Here is a 20,167-nt window from a genome sequence, read left to right as displayed (position 1 = left end):
CTTGCATCGTCGATGATATGGCCAAAGGATCTTGTGCCCGTTTGCAGTATCCTCAAGGAAATCAGCCACGTGGGGTCGTGCCTGGCCAGATCTCATGAAGGGGGGGCTCTGTTGAAATGGCGGAGCTGGAGAGTGAAGATACGGTGATTCTTCTCGGGAAATAGTGATAAAAGGTAGAACCGTCACCCTAGCGGCCCCCTGGCCCCGGCCCTACAAGATTCCAGAGGGAGTGAATCACGGTTAATGCTGGGCAGGATAGGTGACTGGGGGTCGAAGGAATTTTTAGCGCAGCATACCAGGGTTTTATCCCCGAGTGCAACTAGCGACCTTCGACCCCACGACTTCAGTGGCAAGCTGCAGGCACCTAACCAGCTGATCCAGCCCGTGGGGGCATCTTCTCGGGAAATAGTGAGTGAGGGGAGGAGAGAATCGACTTTTATACCTAGGTTTATTAACTCTAACCTAAGGTAATTAAAGTCAATCAACTCCCAACTTAATTGCGTCCATCAAACTTAATAGTTCTATTCCCTTGAAACGTGTCATTCAAGTTCATTTTAAATCCCAAAAATTCCTAAAATTCATATAAAATTTTATAAATTATTCCCTTAATTAGCGCTTGTGTGACCTTAGAAAATTTCGTAAATAAATTCCTTAGCTGGTGAGACCTTACAAAAACTATCATATTGAGGGCTTAAACCTGCAAGAACATGCATTAATAGTTCTAGATTAGAGACCGGATATCCAATTGTAGCAAAGTTATGTTGGTCCCTTGCGGCCGACAATAGGGAATGAATTGCCCTGCATAATAAAGCAAGACAAAAATACCTTTCTCAAATAATTGGGTTTTAGCACAATTACACACTTTAAAGAATAAAGAATGAAATGAAACAAGTATGAGATAAATGAGTTTTTACTTGGTTGAAAATTAGAGGATTGTTACTCTAAGGAAAGTCTGCTCAGTAGGCAAATCTTCTTCTCGAACAAAACATCAGAGGTGGAGAAGCCTTGTACACGGAAATTAAGCTTGTAAACTAAAAACAGAACTAGAATTGAAGTACAGAGTGTGTTGTCTGAAGGAGAAGACCAAGGCTCTATTAGCCCACTGGTAGAGCGGTCCGGGTGTCTGGGTGTGGATAAAACTTTATCCACATCGCAACGGCTACGTAAAATGGGCGAAGATATATTTTATCTGGTCCGGGTGCCTGGTGTAGGATCGAAAAGAATTTAGATATCTCCACAATAGCATGATATTGTCCACTTTGGGCCTAAGCCCTCATGGTTTTGCTCTTGGGCTCTCCCCAAAAGGCCTCATGCCAATGGAGATATCTTTTCTCTTATAAACTCATGATCTTTCTCATGTGTTTTCAATATGGGACTATGTTTGCAACCTTGCAACTCCAACAATCTCCCCCCTCAAACAAAGGACCATGGGCTTCCCACGTTCGATCCTTGACCCACCAGGTCTTCCTGCCCCTCGGTCTACCCGACCTACTAGGACTTCCTGCCCCTCGGTCCACCCAACCTACTAGGACTTCCTTGCCTAGCCGCAACTAGGACTTCCTGCCCCTCGGTCCATCCGACCTACTAGGACTTCTTTTTGCCTAGCCGCAACTAGGACTTCCTGCCTGGTGTCTGGTCCTCTTGATCCGAACATAGGAGCCCCCAGTTTCTTTGTTCGAGGTCAATATTGTACTCACATGGTTCAATCAGACCATAGCTCTTGTGCACAGTCAGCGGTTAAACCTTCTGGCCGTCCGGGCTCTGATACCAATTGTAGGATCGAAAAGAATTTAGATATCTCCACAATAGCATGATATTGTCCACTTTGGGCCTAAGCCCTCATGGTTTTGCTCTTGGGCTCTCCCCAAAAGGCCTCATGCCAATGGAGATATCTTTTCTCTTATAAACTCATGATCTTTCCCATGTGTTTTCAATATGGTACTATGTTTGCAACCTTGCAACTCCAACACCTGGAACAGCTCTGGGCGCCCAGACCGCCTTCGACCAGGGGCGCCTCACCAAGGTGCCTTCGGCTGGACAAAAGAGGTTCGGGTGCTCGGAGTAGCTCTGGGCGCCCGGACTCTAGTCAACTCCACGTTGACTTTCTGTTCAGGTCTTCCACTCAGGCTCCACTCGCTTAGGTGATTTCGATCATCTGAAATAAGGCTCACTCGAACTCATCTTTCGGCCTTTTCGAGCAACCTTCCGCTCTGGCTTCTCATCCCTCGGAAACACCGCGCTTCCTTCTCGTCCACCAGCGTACTCTTCAGCAACGACTCGTCCTTCGGATACACTGAGCTCGTTGACTCTCTTCCGTGCCTTCCTTCTCGCTAGCTGCATCTTTCACTTGACTTCTTGTGCTCATAAGTTCTTCCACACTTAGACACAAGGCATCAAAGATAGCATGACCTAACTTGACTTGGTTGATCACATCAAAACTATCACGGGGTACTTACAATCTTCTTTTTTATGTGAGCAACCCAAGTTAATTTAGGGTAAATCAAACACAAATAACAGTAAAAATAGGTAAAAAAAAAATAAGTACATAATTTATAATTAATAAGATTTAATGCAAAAAAAATATGTCCTCACCCTATACTTAATCTTTAATTTTTTTCCCCCCCCTTTGATCACATTAAAAATAGGGGTAATATTTGAAAAGAGGTAAGAAATAATTTCTAAGGGAAAATTTAATAAGGGTTCATAAAAATTAGGAACTTAAAAATTTTGAAAATATGAACTTTTACAATTTATAAAGCAGTTTAAAAAAACATAATTGTAAAATTACTTTTAATTATTCAAAAATTTTGAAAAAAAAATTGTAACAGTTAATTAGATATATCCAAAGTTGTGAAAAAAAATCATAAAAAAATGAAAATGATTTGAGCAGTAATAAATTATTTTCTATGGTAAGACATATTTTCTTAAAAAAGTTATTGAAAATAGTTTTTAAGTTCAAAAAATCTAGAAAAAAATTCTAAAAGTGTAATAGAGCAATTATTTTGTCAAAAAAAAATAAATTTTTAAAAATTGCATGTTCAAGAATTTTTAATATAAAATTAGTATCTTAATAGAAAATTAGTAGAAAATTTAATAATGGTAAACAAATTTCAAAAATATTTTATTGGTAGAAAAAATGATGAAATTTTACATAAAAATAAAATTTTCAAAAATAACTCTATGGTAAAATTTTAAATTAAAAAATATAATTTTTGTTAGCAAATTCATAAGAAATAATGTAATGAACAAAAAAATATGAAATTTTTTCTATAGATAAGAAATAAAATCATCATTCTTAGAAAAATTTAATATCTAATTAATTTCGAATAGAAATTAAATAAAACAATTTATTTAGAATGTTAATTAATTTAAAAAAATATGCATAAAATTTAAATGTAGACATGTATAAACATTTAATCTAAATATGATTTTGGAACCCAGTATATATTCCTTCATAAGTTCTGATTAATTAAAAATTTTCTCAGAATATATTTTTATGATGTTCTTCTAATTTAGTCCTTATAATATCTAAAGTGTCAGTTTAGTCTTTTAAAATTTGAAATAGCTATATTCGAATATATAGAATTCTTTAAATTTTCTATTTCTACTTTTAGTTTTTTATTTTCAATTTTTAGCTTGTCGAAGTCTTCTAATCGATAAGATGTTGCTAAAGTTCCTTTTAGCTCATTATTTGGGCTCCTTCTTCAAATCTACACATCTAGTTTTGCGTACTTTAAATGTAGAAAATAATTCCTCTAAAATACTTACCTCAAGGTCCCTAGAGATATAATATACATCTATTAGGGTTGACTATTCAGATGTTCTAGGAAAAGCGTTAAGTGTATACCTTAGTGAATCTTGGTTGGTTACTTTTTCTCCGAAATTCGTGAGTCCGGTGATGAGTTCTTGATCCTCGAGTGGAGGTGTACGACAATATCGCCTTTTTCTAACTGGAGGTTACTGATCTGGTTCTGGAGCAGGTCCCATCTCGTGAGTTTTGCCTTCGAGGTTCTTTCGTGTAGTTCCAGGAATTTCTCCCAGAGCTCTTTGGCTGACTCATAGGCTCCGATCCGGTTGACTTCTTGTGGTAGTAAAACGCTCAGCGAATTAAATTCTGTCTTGTCGTTTACCATAAAGTCGTCTTACTCCTTTTTCATCCATTGATGTTCTTTTTTGTCATTCCCTTGATGATCCTTCAGTGCTACAAAACCATACTTTATAATTATTAATAATTTAAAATCAGTTTTGAAGAATACCTCCATTTTCTTTCTCCAAGTCGTGAACTCCCCCTCAAACTTAGGCGAGTTGATGCTAGATCTGGCCATCATCTTTGTGCATCAGTCGACGGTTAGTCCTTCTGAAGCGGTTGGGCTCTGATACCACTTGTTGGTCTTTTACAGTCAGCAAGAGGGGGTGAATTGCACTGCACAATAAAATAAGCCAAAAATACCTTTCTCAACCAATTGGGCTTTAGTATAATTACACACTTTAAAGAATAAAGAATAAAATGAAACAAGTATGAGACAAATGAGTTTTTACTTGGTTGGCAATTAGCGGATTGATACTCCAAGGAAAGTCGACTCAGTAGACAAATCTCCTTCTTGAACAAAACGTTGGAGGTGGAGAAGCCTCGTATACGGAACTTAAGCTCGTAAACTAAAAACAGAATTAGAATTGAAGTACAGAGTGTGTTGTCTGAAGGAAAAGACCAAGACTCTATTAATAGCCCACTGGTCGAGCAGTACGGGCGCTTGGAAGGGCTCCGGACGCCTGAGTATGGATAAAACTTTATCCACATCACAACAACTACATCAAAGGGAGAAGATATATTTTATCTGGTCAAGGCGCTTGGAATAGCTCCGAGCGTCTGGATCTCCTTCGACCAGGAGCGCCTCACCAAGGCACCCTCGGCTGGACAAAAGAGGTCTGGGCGCTCGGAGCTGCTCGGACTTCGGGCGCCATGAATGGCTTTGGGCGGCTGGACTCCAGTCAACTCCACGTTAACTTTCTATCTGGGTCTTCCACTTCGGCTCTGCTCGCTTGGGTGATTTTGGCCATTCGGAATAGAGCTCACCCGAACCCATTTTCTTGCCTTCTCGAGCAACCTTCCACTCTGGCTTCTTGTCACCCAGAAATGTCATGCACTTCCTTCTCGTTCGCCAGCATATTCTTCCGTAACGCCTCGTCCCTCGGACGCACCGACCCCGTTGACTCTTTTCTGTGTCATCCTTCTCGTTAGCTGCGTTTTTCGCTCGACTTTCTATGCTCCTAAGTTCCTACACACTTAGACATAAGGTATCAAAAAAATAACAGGACCTTACTTGACTTGATTGATCACATCAAAACTACCACAGGATACTTACAAGTTATTGGCGATGGTCTTGACTGATTACATATAATCATTAATAGAGATATCTCCTCGTTGCTGTTGTAGACAAAGTTGAAGAACTCGTGCTTGATAGTGGGATGCAAAAGAGTGTTCCAGAGCTTCCCAAACTTGACGAGAGGTGTTGAGCCTCATGAGCATAGGGACTATAGACTGAGTAATTGATGAGATTAATCAAGTCAATACTAATTGATCTTTCCTAAACCACATAGCATAAGATAAATCATCTTTTTTAGGCGACGATAAAGTACCATCAATATGACTAAGTAAGTCATTAACACAAAACAAAGAAGAAATTATAATTTTCATAATAAATAGTTATCCGATCAAGTTTAATAGATAAAGAAGGAACTATATGAATAAAAAAAGAAGTATTTTGAGATGGAGAAAAATATCTCTGAAGAAGACATATTAGACATGTTGTTTTAAAACAAAGTTGATGGCAAACTAAATCTGGACTGTGGCCGTTGATAATGAAGATGGAAGCAGTTGTTGCTATTGTAGAAATCCGATTCTTTTCTGGTGCTGGAATTGAGGAAGGGAGGCTGCTGGGAAGATGCCGGACTTAGTTTGCTGCTGCTGGCTAAGGGAAAAACAGGGCAACCGAACATAGAACATGGAGATGGGAAGGGAAGCTGCACACAGGGACAGAGACAGCAGCACCTGGCTGAAATAGCAACGGAACAGGGCAACCAGCGGCAAATAACCTTGGGCGGTGATGGCTCTTCCTTGGGCGGCAGTAGCTTTGGCCGGAACAGCAAGGAGGAGTAACCTTTGCTGTTCCTTCTGACCGGCGACAACACCAATTTTTGGCAAGGAAAGAAGGCGGTGGATTTCTTCCTTGGTGTCGGAGGAAAGGGAATCGATGGAAGAAGAAACAAAAAGTAGAAAGAAAAGAGTAACGAGGAAAAAGCAAGAAGAGGGGTTGTTGTTAGCTGGCACAAGAAGGAGATTTTTGGGAAGAAAACTGGTGGGAAGAAATCTGGAAGGTAGAGGGCGTGTAGAAGGACGTCGGCTTCTGAGCGGGCTTCGATTCTTGAAGATAGAGAAATTGAAGTCGTGGAAGAGAGGGAAAAAAGAAATAGAAAGATTTTTTTTTTAAGGAAAAGCAGATAAGGAAATTTTGATGGCTGCAAAATCTGGAAACAGAGAAATAAAAATAATATATAAAAATTTTAATATTTTCTTCATTCTTATCATGACTAACATTTTTTACTAGGAAGCTCACTACATCTCATTAGGGCATCTAATTGTTAAAATTCTAAATGAGTTTTTTTTATAATTCCAATATGTCATATCAATATTATAAAATTTCATTGACACATTTCCAATGTTTAAAGCTATAAGTGAACTTTTTTATGATATAATTTATTGCATATAGTTGCATGGCTCCATGTATATATATCAATTTCAATATAAAAGAGTAGCTTTGAGTTTTTACTATTCTTGAACTATAAAGTTCAATCCTCATATTTAGAATGGTTCAAATTTTTTTATTAAGCTTTTATAATTTTAAAAACCTCTCACAAACTTTACATTGGAGATGCTCTTACTAATACATATTAGTCCTTGAATAATTCGAGGAGAAAATCAGAACAATAAAAAAAATTTCCATTTTCATTATGTAATTAGAGAATATTAAAAGTTGGTACATTTTTCATCCAAACATGTAATAATCTCAATTAATTTTATTGATTATTTTTGAGATGACCAATCTGATCCTACGAAAGTTTTCTACCGGCCACCAGAATAAATCAGGAAGCGCACGTAGCGGGCAGTCTAAGAACCTAACATCTTTTGATTACGATTCCTATTTAGAGAAAAAATTTCTACAAATATATTATAACTGGGGATTAAACTATAAATATCTGATGATAATTTAGATGTCCTACCGTGACATCATAGCTAAGGATTTCTTTTTTTCCAACCAAATTAAACAACCAAACAGATGAACTCGTTAGATAGAGATATATTTTCAAAATTAAAATTTTAATTAATTATTTATTTGCCTTTAAAAGTTTATTCCAATACTATACTATTCAAATGTTGTTCAAAATAGTCGCCACTAATTTTAATGGAAGCATTTAATTGAAATAGGAAAAAACAAGGAAAGAGTATTAATTATATCCAAATTAAATAAGTGTTAATTGGCGTGATTTATTTTCTTTAAGTAGTTTTTAATTAATTATTTTTTAACCATCCAACTTCATCTATTAAATAGTTTGTTCTTATTTATAAAAATTACTTTAAAATATTTATTAAACTAATTATTTTACTATGTTATTAAACTAATTATGGAATATTAAATACCAAGAATAAATAATTTTTTTTAAAAACCTCGAAGGCTATGATAAATAAACAATAATCATACAGTGATTAAGTCTCGTATAAGAATTTCAATTAATTAAAATATATTTATTTTTTAAGTCCATTGCGGGTTTGATATGGTATATCAAATCGTAAAACATATATTGTATATCATATCAAAAAGTTTGATATAAAAAAAATTTATATCAATACCATACTAAAATGTCAATATATCAAAAATTTAAATTTTCAGTATAATAAAATTTCATGTCATTTATAATAAAATTTTGATATTGATATAATATATCAAAAAATATTGGTATAAATCTTATACTATATATAATATCATATCAAAATTTACATATAACATCGATATGATTGGAAATATTTCTATTTCACACTACTTAATAGGAAGTTCAATACAGTTTGTGCTACAATTTTAATTTAAACATGAAAACAAAAAGGAAAGTATTAATCGTATTAAAGGAGTATTAATTAATATGAATTATTTTTTAAACTTATTTTTTCATATATTCTTTTTAATAATCTAGACATATAAGCTTCATCCAATATTAGTAGCAAATATTTTATTCCTGCATGTTAAAATTGATTCGAAACGATATTTATTAAGATAATTTAATTTATTAAACTAATTATTTAATAGATTAGATTTACTATGTTATTATAATAATTGCAACATAAAATAAATTTATACTTTTTTATTTATAAATTATTGACTCATAATAAATTTTAAAAAATTATAACTTCTAAATTAATCTTAACATTTTATATTTAAAAAAAAAATGTAAAATAAAGAGAGAGAAAATAACTAAAGCAAATAATCTTAGGGCACGTTTGGTTCGAGTTATCATATATAACCTTGGTTATGTGATTACTTGGTAATCACATAACCAAGGTTATGGGAGAATACAACATAATCTTAATTTTTTTTGGTTCAACTAGCTAATGGTTTAATCTAACTTGACATTTCCTATATTACCCCTTGTTTAATTATATAATTAATTTTGTAGAATAAATTAAATTAAATTAAATTAATAATAATAATAATAATAATAATAAGTTGATAATATATATAATAAATAAATAAAATTAATTTATAAATTTTAAAATAAATTTATATATTTGTAAAATATAATTAGATATGTAATTAACTTATTATATATATTTTAAATTTATATACATTTGGATATGTGATTAAAATTTTTAATTATTTTAATATATTTTATTTTCCTTTTAATCCGCCTCAATTTTTCTACGATCTTCTCCACGCTTCTCCCCGCAGCAACGCCGCCTCCTCCGCAAGCCGCAGGCGCCGCCTCCTCCTCCGCAAGCCGCTGGCGCCGCCTCCTCCGCAAGCCGCAGGCGCCGCCTCCTCCTCCGCAAGCCGCCGGCGTTGCCTCCTCCGGAAGCCGCCAGCGCCGCCTCCTCCGCAAGCAATGGTGCCGCCTCCTCCTCCGCAAGCAACCGCGCCGCCTCCTCCGCAAGCCGCCGGCGCCGCCTCCTTCGCAAGCAACCGGCACCACGCACCGCCTCCTCTGCAAGCTGCCCGCGCCACCTCCTCCGCAAGCAACCGGCGCCGCCTCCTCCGCAAGCCGTGGGTGCGCCATCTCCACGAAGAACGAACAGGAGCCTCTTCTTGTAGATGATCACTGCTATGAGGAGCCATCTCCCACATTCATTCGACGAAATCCCTACGAAACCTCTTCTTGTAGGTGAGGAGCCATCCGCTGTCGTGATCGGAGCTTCAGCGCACACGAGAAACTCCGGGAGGGTGAGGCGGAAGATCTCATGGACATCCCTGCTCATCTCCTGCTCTTTGAAGGGTAATTTTGAAAAAATATATTGATAACCCCGGAATCGTAGAAAACCTAAGATTTCCAGGGTTTTCTGATTCCTGGATCTCTTCCCTAATTGCTGACGTGACGGGAATATTACATTACCAGGAATCACCAATTACTTAAACCAAACAAGATTATCATTGATAACCAACTAAGATTATCAACGATAACCCTGAACCAAACACACCCTTAGTCTCTTATAATAAAGGCTTTTCCCTTCCCCGAAATTTATTAGGAATACATAAATAGTGTCAAACTAATACTACTTGCACATAGCTAATTAATAGGACATTGAATACAGAAGGTTGGGAAGATATGATATTTGGGAATACGGATTACTCTTTAAGTCTTTTGCATTAAATATCAAGGATAAATAATTTTCATAAAAAAAAAAAACCTCAGGTATAACTAGATGTGGGTAAAAATATTAGTATATCATATTTATAATATCAAAATATACCAAAATTTATCCATATTTTGATATATGAAAAATTTTAGTACCATATTATATCTATTATATGGAACTAAAATTTTTAATATTGGTATCGGTAGGGGATTCAACATTTAAGTACGGTATATACCATATGGATAGTGAAGTTTAAATTAAATGATATAAAATTTATACTATACTAAAATTTTAGTATGCTAAAAATTCAGTATCTCAAAATTTTGATATGGTATCAGTATAGATTTTGGTATTAGTATACTGTATTGAACTAACCCTAGGCATAATTATTAGAGGGGTCAATCTGTGACGGAACGTGCCGATCCAAGATGGGTTAACCATTTGGTGGGTGGGATGGGTCGACCCATCATTTTAACGGATTTAGAAAATTTTTAATCCAATTCAATTTAAAATAGATTGTGGATTAGATGGGTCCATCCATGAACCGACTACAAAAATAAAAAATATATTGAAAAGATTAAAAATTTTAAGAGTTTGGATCTGCATCTAAGGCAGTGACCATATATAAATATATATATATATATATATATATATATTTCATTTCACATGAGTTTTTTTTTCCAACTCGCGATTGATCTAAGTTCGTCACGGGCTAATTTGTGCAAATCATAGGCCCATGTGCAATGACGGAGTCTCATTCAAGGCTATCCGGGTTGTAGTCCAAAGACCCGATGGCAGTGAGAGAGGAAAAATCATAAATTTATCTTGAGAGAGAAAGAAAATACGAAAGTAGGAGGGAGTAGTTCGAGTGACATCATCGGCGTAGCTCACAGTTGGGATAGATCACCTGAGTTAGCTCCGCTAGTGTCCATATAGGTCGGCTCACTTAGACTTGCCTTTAAATAAATCGATAAAATTTTAACATAATTCATTTAAATTATCTAATGAAAAAGATTAATCTAATGATTCCAATCTAAATTAACAACCCTATGTTTAACCACAAATAAGATAATAATTATGTAATGATGCGTGAAGGCTAGTTGCAGGTTATTTTACATATTTACTTTATTTACATTTTAACATACTGACAACCGTTGACAATTTTAGCAGTATTAATTAATATTAGTTATTTTCTTAACTTAATTTTAAATTTATTCTTTTAATAATCTAGATATATAAGTTTCATCGAATTATATGTGGTAAATATTTTATTCTTACTTGTAAAAACTTTGGAAAACAATATTTAAAAAGATAATTTTATTTATTAAACTACTTATTTCATATATTAAATTTACAATGTTATTAAACTAGTTGCAACATACAAATAAATTTATACTTTTATTTATTTAAAAATTATTATCTCATAATCAATTTTTTTTTAAAAAAATCTACTTCTAAATTAATCTGAACATTTTTATATTTAAAAAATATTAAATAAAGAGATAAAAAGGTCTAAAGTAAATAATCTTATTATATTAAGAGCGGTCACACATTTCCTATCTAAAATTTAAAATTTAAAATAAAAATTATTTTATTAAATTTAGATGTTAATTTTTATTATATAATACATCAACTTTCTAATAATTTAATATATCTTTATTTTTTTCTCTCTCCTTTATATATTTTTTATTAGTATCTATGAAATGATAAATGTGAAAGTGGAAAGAAAAAATTAGAGAAAATATTATTTTAATATTTAGAAAACAAATTTCATTACCTAAATTTTAAAAATTACTGTTTATAAAATTTAAATTTAAGGAATAGATAGAGTAGATGATGAACAAATTTTTTTTATATAAAATGTAAAATTTAAGATAAAATCTTTCTTAAGGAAAAATAATATGGATGCTCTAACTATAAAGGCTTTAATTTTTCCCTAATTATAAGTTTATTAGGAATACATAAAGAGAGGTGAATCAAAATAGGGTATTGAATACATAACGTTGTAAAGATGATGATTTCTGGGAATAGAAATTTAGGATCATAAATATGAATCAAATATTTGTAAACAAGTTTGATATTCGATTTGATAAAAATTTATTTATGTTCGTTCAATATATATAAGATCAATTAAATAAACAAGCTTGAATAGCTCGTTAAACTAAACAAACAAGTTTGAATATATATGTGTTGGGAGCAAATTCTCTATAACATTTAGTATAACATTTCCTATAACATTGACATGACCCGCCCACCGCCGACAACCTCTGGTAGTTTGTCTCGACCCAAAATTGTAACCTAGGCGGGAAGGTGAACCCAGGGGAGATCGCAGCCAATTTTGGCCAGATTAAATTTGATACAGCTAACAAGCAATTGTCAATGCTATAGGAAATGTTATACCAAATGTTATAAAGGATTTCATTCAATATGTGTTTAGCTCATTAATATTTTTGAACAACGTTTGTGAACAATGTTCACAAACCATGTTCATTACTAAAACTCTTATCAACATGCTAAATAAATAATAAAATAAAATAAAATAAATAAATAAGTTTGAATTATCAAGTTCAATAACCAATCAAACAAGTAAAAGTTCCAAGTAATCAAATAAACTTGAATTGAGAATTCGATAATATCTAAATAGACCTAGCTTGAACCAAGCTCAAGCCAAAATTGAATTAAGAGTTTGATAACATCTAAACAAACTAAACTCAAGCCAAGTTTTAAAAAACCTCAAGCTCATAAAAAATAAACCAAACCAAGCTTGAACAATGATTTCAAATACTTAGTTCATTTTAAGCTTGACTCGACTTGACTTAGTTGCCTTATTAAATAAGCTTGAACATTCTAAAGTTCAACTCAACTATGCTTATTTACTTCTCTATAGGAATTGCTCCAGAGATAAGTAATTTCCATGGGAATTAAAAACTTTATAAGTTAGGACAAATAAGAAAATAATCGCGCATTCATGAATTCTACAAAAGGTCAACTTGGATGTCATAGCTATATAGAGAGAGATAAATTATGAAACTAAATAAATCATCACATGGGAGTATATTTCCATCGACTTTGTCAAAAATTATTATGTAAATTTACTATGTGATGATCAACTTGATTATGCCCTGAGAGCTTGAATGGTGATATGCAAGAATTTCAATTAATAATTATATATTTACTTTAATATTAATTGTGGGTGGCTTGACTATTTATAAGGAGGCAACAATGGGATGGCTGTGTAGTTGCACTCTTCTCCACGCAATTCATGGGACTGAACTTAGGTTACCTATAATGGGGGTTTATTGTTGGATTCGATGGGTTCCAATCCATGATGTTGGCCTACAAATTATAATTATTGGGTTATTCCTTAATAATGTATTTAGGGGGGTGTATTAAAACTAGACTTTTAATGACTCTTCTAAAATTTAAAAGTCTAGAGGTATTGAAATTAGACTTTTATAAACTCTTTACAAATTTAGTGGTATTCAAAATAGATTTTCAAAGAGTTATAAAAAATCATGTGGTATTCAAACTTGACTTTTAAAGACTCCATAAAAGTTTAAAGGTATCCAAAATTGCAATAGATTTCCAAGGATTCTTAGAAAATTCTTTAGTATATATTTCAATGCCTTAGGTATTACCATAAAAAGTAAAAAAATTGTCTTCTATTTTACCTAGAGATTTTGACAGATTTTAATCGCAGTACTAAACTCTCTCAAGACGTCTCTAGGGTTGTCTCCTCTCACGATAAAAAAAAACCTCCTCTCACGACCAAAAAATTCTCCTTCAAAGGTATGATTGTTACTGTTTCGATTGTTCGTCTACAATTTTTCCCTTATTTCATAACGATTGGTACTATTTCAATTGTTCATCTATATATCTACAATTTTTCCCATCCCGATTGGTACCATAAACCTATATATCTGTCTACCGTCTCTAACACCATCTCTAACGATTAATATATACTTTTTTCAACTCTATGGGTCAACGTATGTAAATATTGAATTACTATATGAATAGTGGAGTAAAATTTTTTGTTTGATTTCATTTTTTAATGGGTGTTTGATTTCATTTTTTATTTTATAGAGCACAATTTGTATATGGAAAATTAATAGTAGAATTTATTATATCTCTAACGAATACTATTATATGAATAGTGGAGCAGAGTTTTTTATTTGATTTCACACTACAACAAAAATGATTTCCCGCAGCACGTCATCAGCGATGCACAGTTAGAGTGTGACGTTAATAATAATTTTTACGGCGTACCTAATTAAGTATGATGCGGATAATATTATACTTATATAAATAACAGTGTTAAAAAAATTACACGCTATTAAAAATAAATATTAACATCACACTTTTTACAAACACGGTTAAAAATATTACAAATTTTAAAGATTAAAATTTTAACTGTTAAAAATATTACAAATTGAAATTTTAACAGCGTACATAAATACGCTGTTAAACGTTTTACCGAACTTTTCGCGGCGCGCCATCTACGTACGCTGTCAGTAGTATTAAAAATTTTGGGATTTTAGTTGTGGCCGAAGTGGTATCTCATCATGATCTTTTCCCTTTCGTTTTTTTTTGCTAACCTAAAACTTTCCCTTCCCGCAGCGATCACATTTCCTCTCCGCAGCACAACACGATCTTCTTCCATCGCCGACAAGGAGGTCGCTGACAAGGAGGTAGGCGACAAGGTTTGGCTCCGACTGCTTGAGAGGTGGCTACTGAGGCTCAGTCACCAGCATGAAGCAACCGTTGGCTCGCTTCGCTTGTAGGCGGTTCGCAAGCGGCTACTTGAACGACGAGGTAACCCTTTCTTCCTCTCGTTGCGACAATCCACAACAAGATCCTCGAGGTCGCTCATGGCCACCTTGCACTTATGCGACTTGTTCTCTGCTAACTAGAATGCTGCCCGCACCTTGCCTCCTCTGCCACTCCTTCGCACCACCCGCGACCTAGCTTCCTCCGCCACTCCTCCCGCCGCCCACACCTAGCCTCCTCTGCCACTCCTCCGCCCACTCATCATCATCATCCAATTCTTCAACTGTTAGTGTATATCAAATCTACGGTAAGCTTTAAGATCTGCGTCTTTATTGGAGATTCCATCGGTTGCAAGTTAGGATCCAGCTGTGCTAGGGGTCTGTTGCCATAGTGACCAATTTAGGTTTGCAGAATCAGATCTTCCAATCACGAACAAACTCATTAAGGTTTGTTTTCTTATCTATATTTCTTATTCTTAGGGTCATATGAACATGACTTTCTCTGAATGACCTTAAAGTAGATTTGTTTCAATGACAATGATTCATCATTTTGTATTCTTACTTATATTTTGAATTTTGATACTTACTAATATATCTAGGTTCACTAACATATACACTTTCACTTATATTTGCAAATTATAGTTGAATGATGTTTGAGGAATGACTTTTTAGTCGATAATGCATTGGTCTTAGAATGCATTGATATGGTATTTATCCAAGCCATATTGTCCAGTGTTTGCTTTGTTCTATCCAAATAAACTTTCAATTTCTTTAAAATACAACTAGATTCATTTTTAGAATTCATTGGTTATTCTTTTGAGATTTTTTCTCCTCACTTTGATGGCTGATATATGACTTTTCTTCCATAAAACCTTTCATTCCATTCATAGGGATGGCAAACATCATCCACAAGTGGTGTGGAATGTGAATGAGAAGAATTTTATGCCTCACTTGGCTTCATCCTGGTTTGTGCTACTCATTGTTATAGATTTAGTGAAATATAATGTATTTACAATTTTTGCCTCATTTAGACTATTTTTTTCATATATATATATATATATATATATATATATATAAATAGCACAAGATAGGGAAGTGGCTAATAGTTCTTCTTACTTAACCTACACTATTGTTATCCTTATATCCTAGCCTAATCTGATTCTACATTAAATCCACAGATGAGATTGTTGGTGTGTGTTAAGATTCAAATACAATGTTATTTTGCTTCTCAGCTATTCAATTTCTAAACAGCGAAATGTTTCATAATTGGATTTTTGAAAGTCATGTATCAACACATGTATGGATTGAAGGTGTTATCATGTTCTGTAATCCGTCCAGTACCTTGCTATCATGGTTATGTATATTTTCCTTTTATAGATTCGTTATGCATTTGAACTTTTGACAAATGCTTTATAGAAGAGAGATTATGACCTTTTTGGCATTGATGAACACTCTGAATCCTTTCTTGTTGGAGAATTTCAAGTTTTAGTTACTAGTATGGTATGTTTTTTTTACTCAATATAGAATGATATGTTGTTGACAAGTATCCCGTCTTTGGCTTTAGCATGTCAATAATAATTCATCCATTTCTCAAAGATCGAACTCCCAATTATTAATTCATCTTCACTTGGTATGTTCATTGTTCTACTGATGCAAAAATGTCAGCATGTGCATATGAGGTGTGTAAGCCTTTATGTAGAAGAATTGATTAGCAACTTTTATGATTGCAGTTAGGTATGCTGAGTGAAATGATATGTAGAAGAATTGATTAGCAACTTTTAGGATTGCAATTAGGTATGCTGAGTGATATGACCAAAGTTCATTTCTATTGTTCGGAAATCAAAGCCTTCGCTCATACAAGTAAGTTTTTGCAATTCAAAATATTTTCCATTGATTAAAGGAGCACATATGATAAGTTTAGTTTCTTAATTACTTCTTTTAATACTACAAGAAATTATACAAATGATGTATGCCAGGTATAGAAATATGATATCTTCTTTTTGGAACTCATGATTTAGGTTTATTCTGGAAGCCTTCGCTGTGCTCATGCAATTCATCAGTGCTTGGAAGAGGAGAGGTATGTACTTGGCTTTCAACAACATTCAGTATTAATTGATACTTTATCTACGTGTTGGTTCCTCTATTCATTGCCTGGAAAAATAATATATATATGGATTCATTTAGATTTTAGCAAATACTGGTGCAGTAAGAATCTTGTATTTTCTTTCAGGCATATTTTCTACCTTATGTGTACCTTTTTTTGTGTCAACCTTTGATGTTTCTATGTGGTGCAGTAAAGTACCATTTCTATATATATTCCTAATGGCAAGTGAGGTCAACAATCTAATACTAATTTTTATTGATATTACAATAACTTAATGTCATGTATTGTAATCCACGATGTTGCTTAGGAGTAAACATTGCTTTATTTACAAAGTTCATTGCAACAAGTGGTCGCCATAAGGTACTGACTGCCAACTAATAGAATTGTGGGGACATCTACTTAAAATGTTATGCCAAGTATATTTTTAATGTTTCTTTAAAGCCTTAGAAAGACTAGCTAATGAGTTGATTTATGTTTCGAAAAAAAGAAAGTGTTAGGGTAGTGAACTAGTGATATATATTTAATATATTAATTAATCTCTTTCCCATGCAGAGTCTACTAGTAGTAATGGACATTTTCCATAATGATTGCAAATTGAAGAATTTTAAAATTAATCTTTAGAGGAAAGTATAGTAAGTACTATGCTATGATAATATAGTATGCCTTGAATCTTTTTTATTTTTTTATTTTTATAAGCTATAAACCGCAGCGCACGGTTGCGCGCTGCGAATGCTATTAATCGCAGCGCGCAACTGTGCGCTGCGAATGCTATTAACCGCAGCGTGCGACCGCGCGCTACGAATGCTATTAATCGCAGTGCGCGACCGCGTGCTGTTAATGTGTTAGGACTTTTAACAACTTTGAGTTGTGCAGCATGCGATGCACGCTGCAGATAGAATAATTGCACGCTGCGAAAAGTCAATTTTGTTGTAGTGTCATTTTTTAGTGGGTGTTCGATTTTATTTTTATTTTATGGAGCACAATTTGTGTATAGAAAATTAATCGTAGAAACTTCATGTAAAATATTTTTCTTTTGTGGTTCATAGGTGGTTATTTTTGCATCATTCTAACTCAAAATCGACTTTGAAATGTTGCTGGTTTTGAATTTATATAATTTGGGAAAAATGGAGCAGCTGCTCTATGTTCTGCAATTTCCAATATTCATTTTAGTAGAACAAAGGATAAAAAAAAATCAATTATTTATCAATTTTTATACATGATGGTTTGCTTTCATAAACATGTGCAAATATGTAACCGAGAATGTATGAACTTTGAGGCATTAGGGAGAGCATATAAATAACATAGTATTTTATTTTCATTGAAGGAGTCAATAAAAATCTCATATAATTTAATAGTGAAATTAATAAATTAAGAAGCATTTGATTGTTGAAATTTTCTTTTTCTGTTTAATTGGTTGCATAAGCCAAACTTTTATTATAAAACAGCAAAGAATATTGTTATATATGTGCTCATCCACCATTTTTCTATCTTATGCATGCTAAAGAAGTACTATCAATGGGAGATTCATAAGCAAAATATAATATATGGACTGCGGAGGAGAGCAATGAATTATTAAGACTTATGGTTGATGCTGCAATGCGAGGATGGCGTGATAGGAATGGTGTGTTGAACAAAAGAACAGTGGAAATAAAAATACTTCCCACTTTTAATGCAAACCTTGGGCGTGAAAAGACTTTTGCACAGTATCAAAGCCATTTGAAGTAGTTCAAACAACGATATTACAACTACTGTAAGCTTATGCGTCATAGTTCTGGGTTTGGATGGGATTCTATGACAAAGAAATTCACAGCTAGTGATGAAGTATGGGAGGATTATTTTAAGGTTAGAATAATAAATTGTATATTTACAAACTGTATATTTACAATTAGAATTTGAATTACACTTATGATTTTTGTTCTTTGGCAGTCTCACCCTAAACATGAACATTATCGGACTGATACTTTTGAGGATTATGAAGACTTAAGACTTGTAGTTGGGAATGGAACTGCTACAGGAAAATACGCAATTGGACTTGGAGATGACACTGATGCGAGAACCTTTGAGACAGAAGAAAATGGGGGTACTAACTTATTAGATGATTACGTGTTTGATCACAACAGTGGTGAATTCTTACAAAGCAATAGGCAAGAATCTTCATATCAGCCTCTATTTTCTGAGGACCTTGCTTCACCATTACCATCTCAACCTATGAGTTCTGAGGTTCCACAAGCAACTAGAAAATGAGATAGGAGCGAATTTGAAGCAAAATCAAGCACTTCAAAGAATATAGACCCAGATGTTTTAAATAGGCTATCTTACACCATTGAGAAAGCATCTTCTAAGATTGAATTAGTTGGTGTTGCATATGATAACTGTTGGGATGCTATAAAACAAGTCCCAAACTTGGATAATCGTACTCGTTACAAGGCGCTTGACTGGCTCAATACTAGAGCAAAGAAGGTGGCTTTCTTGAAAATGACAATTGAAGAGCGTTTGGAGTGGATAGATTTTAAAATGAGTGAATGAGTAGTTTTTGGGGGCATAAATTAGTAATTAATGTTAGAATTTTTATTTATAGTATTTTGAATTGGTTTCTAATTATTGAACTAGTAGCGAATTATTAGCTCTTGAATGTTTTCTAGTTCTACAAGTTTTGGATTGTTTATTGAACACATCTTTATTTTGGTTATGCATGGTATGTTTTTTTATGATTTCGTGGATGCTCTTTCATTTTAATTGCTTGTTAATGTCAGGCATTTAAATGGCAAATATCAATATGCATGAAGTAGATGAACAAATGGAAGAAGAAGAATTGCAAGAAGAGTTGCATGAAACCATTGAGTATTCGTTGATCGAAATTTCCAAGACCCTCTATGTGCTATATCAATATATAGCAAACATACAAGACGAATATGTTCATCGTCCCTTAAATAGACAACCAATAAATACAAGTGGATATAATTATATTCATAGAATATTAAAAGAGAATCCAATAAACTTTCAAGAAATTTATAGAATGTACCCAGACATATTTTTAAAATTATGCAAGATCCTTAGAGAAAGAACCTCCTTACAAGATACAAGACACATCTGCGTCGAAGAAATGCTTGCCATGTTTTTACTTGTTGTTGGTCATAATACTCGGTATTGCTTGATTCGTAAAACATTTGGCCGATCACATTACAATACTAGCCAAAACTTCAACAAGATGTTGAAAGCATTGAAGTAGATATGATGGTCAAACCTGGATCTGCAGTGCAAGAAAAAAATAAGAGAGAGTACAAGATTTTACCCTTACTTTAAAGTAAGTATGAAATTATTATTATTATTATTATTATTATTATTATTATTATTAGTGATGACGATGGTGGTTATGTTATTGTTGTTGTAGGATTGCAT

The 20,167-nt window shown here is 33.6% G+C and overlaps 1 long non-coding RNA gene across 1 annotated transcript; it reads left to right on the top strand.

The window, feature by feature from the left end:
- The first annotated feature begins 16,079 nt into the window (after nucleotides 1-16,079).
- On the top strand, nucleotides 16,080-16,411 carry LOC122044383. Its single transcript, XR_006129533.1, has 3 exons — nucleotides 16,080-16,164; nucleotides 16,261-16,343; nucleotides 16,399-16,411. It is a non-coding gene; the product is annotated as an uncharacterized LOC122044383 (long non-coding RNA).
- The last annotated feature ends 3,756 nt before the right edge of the window (nucleotides 16,412-20,167 follow it).

The sequence above is a fragment of the Zingiber officinale genome, chromosome 2A (assembly GCF_018446385.1).
Source record: "Zingiber officinale cultivar Zhangliang chromosome 2A, Zo_v1.1, whole genome shotgun sequence".
NCBI classification, from domain to species: domain Eukaryota; kingdom Viridiplantae; phylum Streptophyta; class Magnoliopsida; order Zingiberales; family Zingiberaceae; genus Zingiber; species Zingiber officinale.
The sequence above is the reverse complement of the archived record's forward strand: the minus strand, read 5'-3'. Positions and strand labels throughout refer to the sequence as shown.